This window comes from Sinocyclocheilus rhinocerous, unplaced genomic scaffold (genome assembly GCF_001515625.1).
Source record: "Sinocyclocheilus rhinocerous isolate Xijiao unplaced genomic scaffold, SAMN03320098_v1.1 scaffold3868, whole genome shotgun sequence".
NCBI lineage: Eukaryota > Metazoa > Chordata > Actinopteri > Cypriniformes > Cyprinidae > Sinocyclocheilus > Sinocyclocheilus rhinocerous.
The window spans coordinates 241-8,933 of NW_015659400.1; the positions used below are offsets into that span (position 1 = coordinate 241).

The 8,693-nt window shown below is 42.5% G+C and overlaps 1 pseudogene; it reads left to right on the forward strand.

Annotated features, from left to right (window-relative positions):
* The first annotated feature begins 8,411 nt into the window (after positions 1–8,411).
* The window catches only part of LOC107723782 (uncharacterized), a 7,964-nt pseudogene continuing 7,682 nt past the window's right edge, over positions 8,412–8,693 (forward strand).

Here is an 8,693-nt window from a genome sequence, read left to right on the forward strand (position 1 = left end):
AAGCAGCAGCAGCAGGGGCGTCTGCCCTTCTGTTTGCAGTGTAGTAATGACTCAGAAGGAGGCGCTGAGAAAAGACACTGACCCGCGAGCATCAGAATGGTGTCCAAAAAGGTCCTTTAGGTAAGAGACCAAGTAGAAGGACAAGACGTCGACATTGAAAGACAAGTACCTAACACTGCCGTGCAATTGAGCCAAAGAAAGCAGGATGACAGCCGCACCTCAAAAAGGCGGTCTCAAAGCTGCAGTTGGGCTTGTCCGGGATTTGATCCCGGGACGTCTCACTAGCCATCAGATGCTCCCATTACTAGCAAATGCTAAATGAAGGCTCACAGGGATGTGAAGCTTTCTGAGAAACTCCTTTCTGCCGTACCTCCACTGGCTTTGGCTGCCTTCTCAAACCGATATTGAGAAAAATGGCAAGGAAAAGGACACGAGGCTCGAGTCAACTGCAGACGGCTACCCTGCAGCGCAACCCATCTGAGCCATCTCAGAAACGACACCTCATTTCAGTGCAAGCGCTCAAAGCCAACGAGCTAAGTGGTCAACCAAGATTAAATTGCAGACAAGGAAAAAAGAAGAACAGCGAGATGTGGGCTTGAATATGCGCAGAAGCAGCACTAGTCTTACTTGACCGCGGCTTGCGATTTAATCTTGGTTGACCGCTTAGCTCATTGGCTTAGAGCGCTTGCACTGAAATGAGGTGTCGTTTCTGAGATAGCTCAGATGGGCTGTGCTGCAGGGTAGCCGTCTGCAGTTGACTCAAGTCTCGTGTCCTTTTCCTTGCCATTTTTCTCAATATCGGTTTGAGAAGGCAGCCCAAGCCAGTGGAGGTTCGGCAGAAAGGAGTTTCTCGGAAAGCTTCACATCCCTGTGAGCCTTCAGTTAGCATTTGCTAGTAAAGGGCGTGTCTAATGGCTTGTCGGTCTAGGGGTATGATTCTCGCTTTGGGTGTGAGACGTCTCGGGTTCAAATCCCAAACAGGTGATAACTCAACTCCTGAGAAATGTTTTTGTAGATTTTATGGAGCGTTCCCACATCCGGACTCATCTGCGGACGCATCTGTGTCTTACGTGTCCGTGGTATCAGGTTGCTGTGTGTCATGCTCTCTCTCTCTCTCTCTCTCTCTATGGGAGCTGTGATTAAAAACAAGGACGTGTTGATGAACAATAAACAGAATAAACCATTTTAACAGATTGTGAGATCGTATCACAATATGTGTGTGTACTCGTACAATATAATACTGAATAAAAAGTTTCTCAGCATCTGAATGAACTGAAAAATAAATCAATAAAAAATATAAATACCCTTACATTATTTTGGGATCGATGATGAACGTTCCATGAATGAAATGTTTCCCAAAATTGTGCTTGGTTTAAATTGAAAGGAAAATCTTACTTTGAGATCATCTGTATTTCTCTCTCTCCCCCTCCGCCTGTGTGCTTATGGTTGTCTGTGTGTCGCGCCCCCACCGCTCCTGTCATTTCGATCCGCTGCGAGTTGTGAAAGGGAGGGGGGACGATGAAAACTGTTCTGCTTGAAAAAACAAAAAAGTTACCCCTCTATTTTGCGATGTTTATCCAGATGGATCCCGAGAGACAGGCCTTTTGCTACACAGGGCGAACTAACCCCTTTAAGATGTTTATGTAAACGCGTTGTTAATCTAGCCGTGACGATGAAAAAATATTGTCTTCTCTCACGGCTGTTATGCTCTCTCTCTCTCTCTTTCTCTCTCTCTGTCTCTCTCTCTCTCTCTGACACAGAGACACACACACACTGTACACCTACCATCACATACACACACACACACGTTTGCTTAGCTATCTAAATGGGGACATTACACAGACTCCTGTTACTGACTGAACATCACATTAATCACACTGAAAGAGCGCCACCTAGTGCAGTTACACTGTCTGATACTGAGAGCTCAAACAGGTTTCATGTTCTCCAAGTAAACTGATCTGCATCATTTATATCTTCCATTAGAGGGCGACAGTAAAACGTACATGTAAGTTCACTGAGGCCCTTTGCAGTCCTTCTCAAATCTGTCCTGAAGACCGCCCACCTCTGATCATTTTGGATGTCTGCCTCATCTAACACAGGGGTTCTCAAAATTTTCAGGCCAGGGACCCCTTATAGGCTATAGGTCCACCTAATAATAATAACTGTGATTAAATCCAGAGTTACAGGGTGGGAGTAACGATGTACAAATGGTCCCCATCTGTAAATATGCACTTTTTAATAATACAGCACAATTATTATAATTTACCTTATTTTCCAGAGTTTAAGTCGCACCTAAGTATGTCGCACCCGGTCAAACTTAAGTTGAGAGAGAAAGAAAAAAATAAAAAATAAAATAAAAAACAGATAAATCACATATCAATTTTATTTTATTATTACATTCAAAAATCATGTAAAATACCAGTAGATTAAATGTTTACAAACATTATAAATATGTATTTTAGATCCCCTTACTCCAAAACAAATCCTTTAAATGTTGTACTGTTGTATCCAGAACAAAACAAGAATGAAAAATATAAGTAGACTTAAAATAAAATGAAATAAATTACAGCGGCATTCATTACAAACAACATACTGTTTGATTCATTTTTTAAAATGTTTTATTGTCTAATGTTTAATATACAAATTTATATACTGCATAAATATGAAATGAGGCATTTAGTGCCATATAAGGAGAAAAGGAAAGAATAGAAACTTATAGAGTAGAAGCTGAAACCTCATTGGCCCTTTGCGGAATGGTTTGCTTTTTAGTTATGGTAGTCCAATTCTCTTCCATGAACTGGTTCTCTCTGACAGTTTGTTTCAATGAACCAGTGTGTGTGTGTGTGTGTCATCACACTCAGCGTCGTCCCCAGAGCTGTGATTTCCACCGTCAGCTCTGAAAGCACGCAGGAGCCATTAGTGTTAGCCTAGATACGTCAAAACACTTACTGAACCTGAGGCTGGAATTAACCCTTGATTCCTGACACATTCACTGCCATCCCATGTGTATGAACACACACACACACACACTCCCACATCAGAATCAGAATCAGAATCAGAATGAGCTTTATTGCCAGGTATGTTTACACATACGAGGAATTTGTTTTCGTGACAGAAGCTTCCACAGTGTAACAGAATGACAGTGACAGAACAAAAAACACAGATAATAAAAAATAGAACAAGTAAATAAGGAATAAAAATATATAAATTGACAGTTGTATGTGCAGGTATATTACAATAGACAGTTTTTGTATGTACAGGTACTGTATATTATGTGCAAATTTGAGGTGTAGTCTGAGTATGTGTGTTAGATAAATAAGTGTATGAGTGAATAAATAGTGTGTGTTCCACAGTTATTGTTAAGTGTTCATGAGATGGATTGCCTGAGGGAAGAAACTGTTCCTGTGTCTGGTCGTTCTGGTGCTCAGTGCTCTGTAGCGTCGACCAGATGGCAACAGTTCAAAGAGGGAGTGTGCTGGATGTGAGGGGTCCAGAGTGATTTTGCCAGCCCTTTTGCTCACTCTGGATGAGTACAGTTCTTGGAGAGAAGGGAGGGTTGTACCAATGATTCGCTCAGCAGTCCGGACTACCCTCTGTAGTCTTCTGAGGTCAGATTTGGTAGCTGAGCTGAACCAGACAGTTATTGAAGTGCAGAGGATGGATTCTATGATGGTGGAGTAGAACTGTTTCAGCAGCTCCTGTGGCAGGTTGAACTTCCTCAGCTGGCGAAGGAAGTACAACCTCTGCTGGGTCTTTTTAACAATGGAGTCTATGTGAGTGTCCCACTTCAGGTCCTGAGAGATTGTGGTGCCCAGGAACCTGAATGACTCCACTGCAGTCACAGTGCTGTCCATGATGGTGAGTGGGGGGAGTGCAGGGGGGTTTCTCCTGAAGTCCACGGTCATCTCCACAGTTTTGAGTGTGTTGAGCTCCAGGTTGTTGAGACTGCACCAGACAGCCAGCTGCTCGACCTCCTGTCTGTAAGCAGACTCGTCACCGTCCTGAATGAGGCCGATGAGTGTGGTGTCGTCTGCAAACTTCAGGAGCTTGACAGAGGGGTCTTTAGACGTGCAGTCGTTGGTGTAGAGGGAGAAGAGCAGTGGGGAGAGAACACAACCCTGAGGAGCTCCAGTGCTGGTTATACGGGTGCTGGATGTGTATTTTCCCAGCCTCACTAGCTGCTGCCTGTCTGTCAGGAAGCTGTTGATCCACTGACAGACGGAGGTGGGCACGGAGAGCTGAGTTAGTTTGGGCAGGAGGAGGTTTGGGATGATAGTGTTAAAGGCCGAGCTGAAGTCCACGAACAGGATCCTCACATAAGTCCCTGGTCTGTCTAGATGTTGCAGAACATAATGCAGTCCCATGTTTACTGCATCGTCCACAGACCTGTTTGCTCTGTAGGCAAACTGAAGAGGATCCAGCAAGGGTCCAGTGATGTCCTTCAGGTGGGCCAGCACCAGTTTTTCAAAAGACTTCATGACCACAGACGTTAGAGCCACAGGTCTGTAGTCATTAAGTCCCGTAATTTTGGGTTTCTTTGGGACGGGGATGATGGTGGAGCGTTTGAAGCATGAAGGGACTTCGCACAGCTCCAGTGATCTGTTGAAGATCTGTGTGAAGATGGGGGCCAGCTGGTCAGCACAGGATTTCAGACAGACTGGTGTAACACAGTCTGGGCCTGGTGCTTTTTTCCTTTTCTGCTTCCGGAAGACCTGGCGCACCTCGTCTTCACTGATCTGAATTGCAGGTGTGGGGGAGAGGGGGGTTGCTGGAGGTGTGAATGGTTGTGTGGAGAGGTGTTCAGGGCGGGTGTGGGGTGTTTTTTCAAACCTGCAGTAGAACTCGTTCAGATCGTCTGCCAGTTGTTGATTCTCCACAGTGCTGGGGGATGGTGTCTTGTAGTTGGTGATTTCTTTTAGACTTTTCCACACTGATGCCGAGTCGCTGGAAGTGAACTGAGTCCTTATTTTTTCCGAATAATTCCTCTTTGCCACTCTGATCTCCTTTTCCAGTGTGTATTTAGCCTGTTTATACAAGACATTATTCCCCTTCCTGTGAGCATCTTCTTTGGCCTGACGGAGCTGTCTGAGTTTTGCAGTGAACCATGGTTTGTCATTGTTGTAAGTTAAATGAGTCCTGGTAGGAATGCACATGTCTTCACAGAAACTGATATAAGATGTTACAGTCTCTGTGAGCTCGTCCAGATCGGTGGCAGCAGCTTCAAAAACACTCCAATCAGTGAGGTGGAAGCAGGCTTGTAAATCCTGCTCTGCTTCATTAGTCCATCTTTTTACAGTCCTTAATACAGGTTTAGCTGATTTCAGTTTCTGCCTGTAGGTCGGTATTAGATGAACTAAACAGTGATCAGAGAGCCCCAAAGCTGCCCGTGGAACAGAGTGATATGCATTCTTTATTGTGGTGTAACAGTGATCCAATATATTACTGTCTCTGGTGGGACATGTGATGTGCTGTCTGTATTTTGGCAGTTCACGGGAGAGATTTGCTTTATTAAAGTCCCTGAGAATGATTAAAACAGAGTCCGGGTGTTGTTGTTCTGTCTCTGTGATCAGATCTGCGAGTTTCTGTAAAGCTGAGCTCACGTGCGCTTGCGGAGGAATGTACATACTGACGAGAATGAATGAGCAAAACTCCCGCGGCGAGTAGAACGGCTTACAGTTAATGAAGAGCACTTCTAGATCTGAACAGCACATCTTCTTTAACACCGTTACATCTGTACACCACCTCTCATTGATGTAAAAGCATGTCCCGCCGCCGCGCGATTTCCCCGTTGATTCTGTGTCGCGATCTGCTCTAAACAGCTGAAAGCCCGGCAGACTCAACGCGCTGTCCGGAATGGTGTCTTTCAGCCAGGTTTCCGTGAAACACAGAGCAGCAGAGTTTGAAAAATCCTTATTTGTCCGGGAGAGCAGAAGGAGTTCGTCCGTTTTGTTGGGTAGAGAGCGGAGATTTGCCAGATGGATGCTTGGCAACGGCGTTCTGAATCCGCGCTGCCTTAGCTTCACGAGCGCGCCGGCTCTCTTCCCCCGTCTGCGCGTCCTGAAGCGTTTGATCAGCGCCGCAGCTCCCCTGACTACAATGTCCAGCAAAACATCAGAATAGTCGAATACCGGTGAAATATCGGGTGGTGTGTACTGCCGAATGTCCAGCAATTCGTCTCTGGTGAAACTAATTGCAGGGATATAACTAAAGACAGGATGAACTAACAAAAACATAAAAACAACTGCGGAGCACGCCACGGAGGCAGCCATCTGCATCGGCGCCATCTTCGATCTCCTTTTTACAACCTAACACTAACCGATCGCAGAAAACATTACATCTTACAAAATAAATAAATAATTGACATGATTGATAAGTAATTTTCTTATGGGGTTCAATAAAATGGCCCATGCAATGTCAGAAATGTTCATGCTCCTCTATAGGTCACTTGGCCACTGCAGTTTAGGATAAACAAGTACACCAACACAGCATTCAATCGTCCGAATATTATTATTATATTCTTTTAAATGAAAATATATGAATTAGGCGATCGCATATGATATAAAGCAAAGCAAAACATTTACATTAGTTTTAGTCATCGCAAAAAATTTAAAAACGTCGTTCATTTGACCAGGATCGGGAAAAAATATATATTTTAACAGGTCAAACGATAAGGACTATTGGAGGCATGGACATATCCGGTCATGTTTATGGAGACTTTACATAGACAATTCAATTGAATTTAATTCAATTCACATTAATTTCTTATAACTTTTTTCACAAAACAAATTGTTGCAACGTAGTTTCACAGAAAATTAAAGATTCTACATTATATTTAGAACCCTTTATATTCATATTTCCATTATATTAATGATTTTTATACACTACATCCCCTTGAAAAATGTTATAGACACTGTCTTTTATACAGGAAATATGTTTGCTAATACTGAATACTGATAATACTATTACTGATACGGCTAATACTGAAATCCTCTCTTCTAAAATATTGTGAAAGTTTTAATGTTGATTTTGATGGTCTGCTCCACTAGCTGAATACCTTTGTCATTGTGGTCAAATATGCCATGAGTGTTCGTAGGAAAACATGAACAAAAAGTTCATAAGTACAGTATACGATAATTAAAGGAAAGTCCTTCTACAAGAGAGTGTTTAAACTGAGATTGCGATGTACTTTAGAGCTGCTTCTGGTCTGTCTACAAAGCGGGCACACACACACACACACACACACACACACACATTACAGGCTAAAATAGACTTATCCCCATTTTAAAGAATATGACAGCAAATCATTCATTTTAAACAGCTATTCAACATTTATTTAAGCTTATTGAACTTATAAAACACATCGTAGTAACAAACATTTTACTAAAGGGTGTTGTGTCATTTGACTTTGCTTTGTGTGTAGATCACCTTGTAAATCGTGAGAAACAGTTCACATACACTGAACTAAATCATCGCATTAAACAGTTCAAGTATCTGGGGAATGATGCACGTGATAAACCGGCTGACATAACACCTGGTACTGGGAAATTAAGTGGACATGCAGTGCAAAATTGGTGTTTGCTCAGGCTTTTACCTCTTTTGGTAAGGGAAAAAATTGCCAGTCCAACTGAAAATGAGGTGTGGCAGTTAATTCTTCAACTCAGACAAATAGCAGAGCTCATCTGTGCTCCTTCAATTATGGTCAGTCAGATTGCTTATTTAGCAGTTCTAATCGAAGAGTATATTGAGACTAGAAAGGTGTCTTTTCCAAGTCATCCGCTTAAACCGAAACACCACTACATGTGCCATTACCCTGAACTCATTGATCGTTTTGGTCCACTTATTCGTTTATGGACGCTGCGTTTTGAGAGCAAGCACTCATACTTTAAACAGTGTGCGAGAAAATTGCACAATTTCAAAAACCTGAGTGCTACATTGGCAGAAAGACATCAGCTTCTGCAGGCTTACCTAAATTCAGGAAGCATTTTCCCTGAAAATGTTGTGGCAGAGAAAGGGACAGAATTTCATGTAAGTGACTACAATGATGACATTCAAGGATCTGTTGCAGGCTTTCACTTTGAGCCAGGGAATACATTGGCATCAAATGAAGTGACCGTAAAGGGAACACTTTACAAAAAGAACCTGCATGTCATTTTGCAGAACAATGATGAGGGAATTGTATTTGGGAAAATTCAGTTAATTCTTGTTCATGACAATTCCAGTGTGTATTTTGTCACACAGAAATGTCAGTCGTTTTGTCTCGTAGACCAGGGAGTTCATTGCTTGACATCTCAAGATAAGGTCTACTTGTGCATAAAAAAAGACAGCTTACTGGATTACTATCCTCTTCCTGAATACTCTCTGTGTGGCTTGTCAGTAATAGTTCTCCACCATTCTTTCCCAATTCTAGAATAATGTCTGGATTGAAAGAAGTATTGAAAGATGCAGTACTGTCGGTGTTGCCAAGCCTATCTCCAGATGTTACCAGTCAACTGGTTGAGAAGCTCATGGATCAGGGAGTTGAGGGTTTGGATGATTTGATTCATGTAAAGGAAGATGACATTTTGGAGTTCATACGACCTATCCAATGCAGAAAACTTCTTGGTGCCTGGCAAAATCAAGGTAAAGATAAGGTTGTTTAATAAAAAATAAAAAAAGTGATCATTTAAAATGTTACATTGCATTGCAGTACTTTT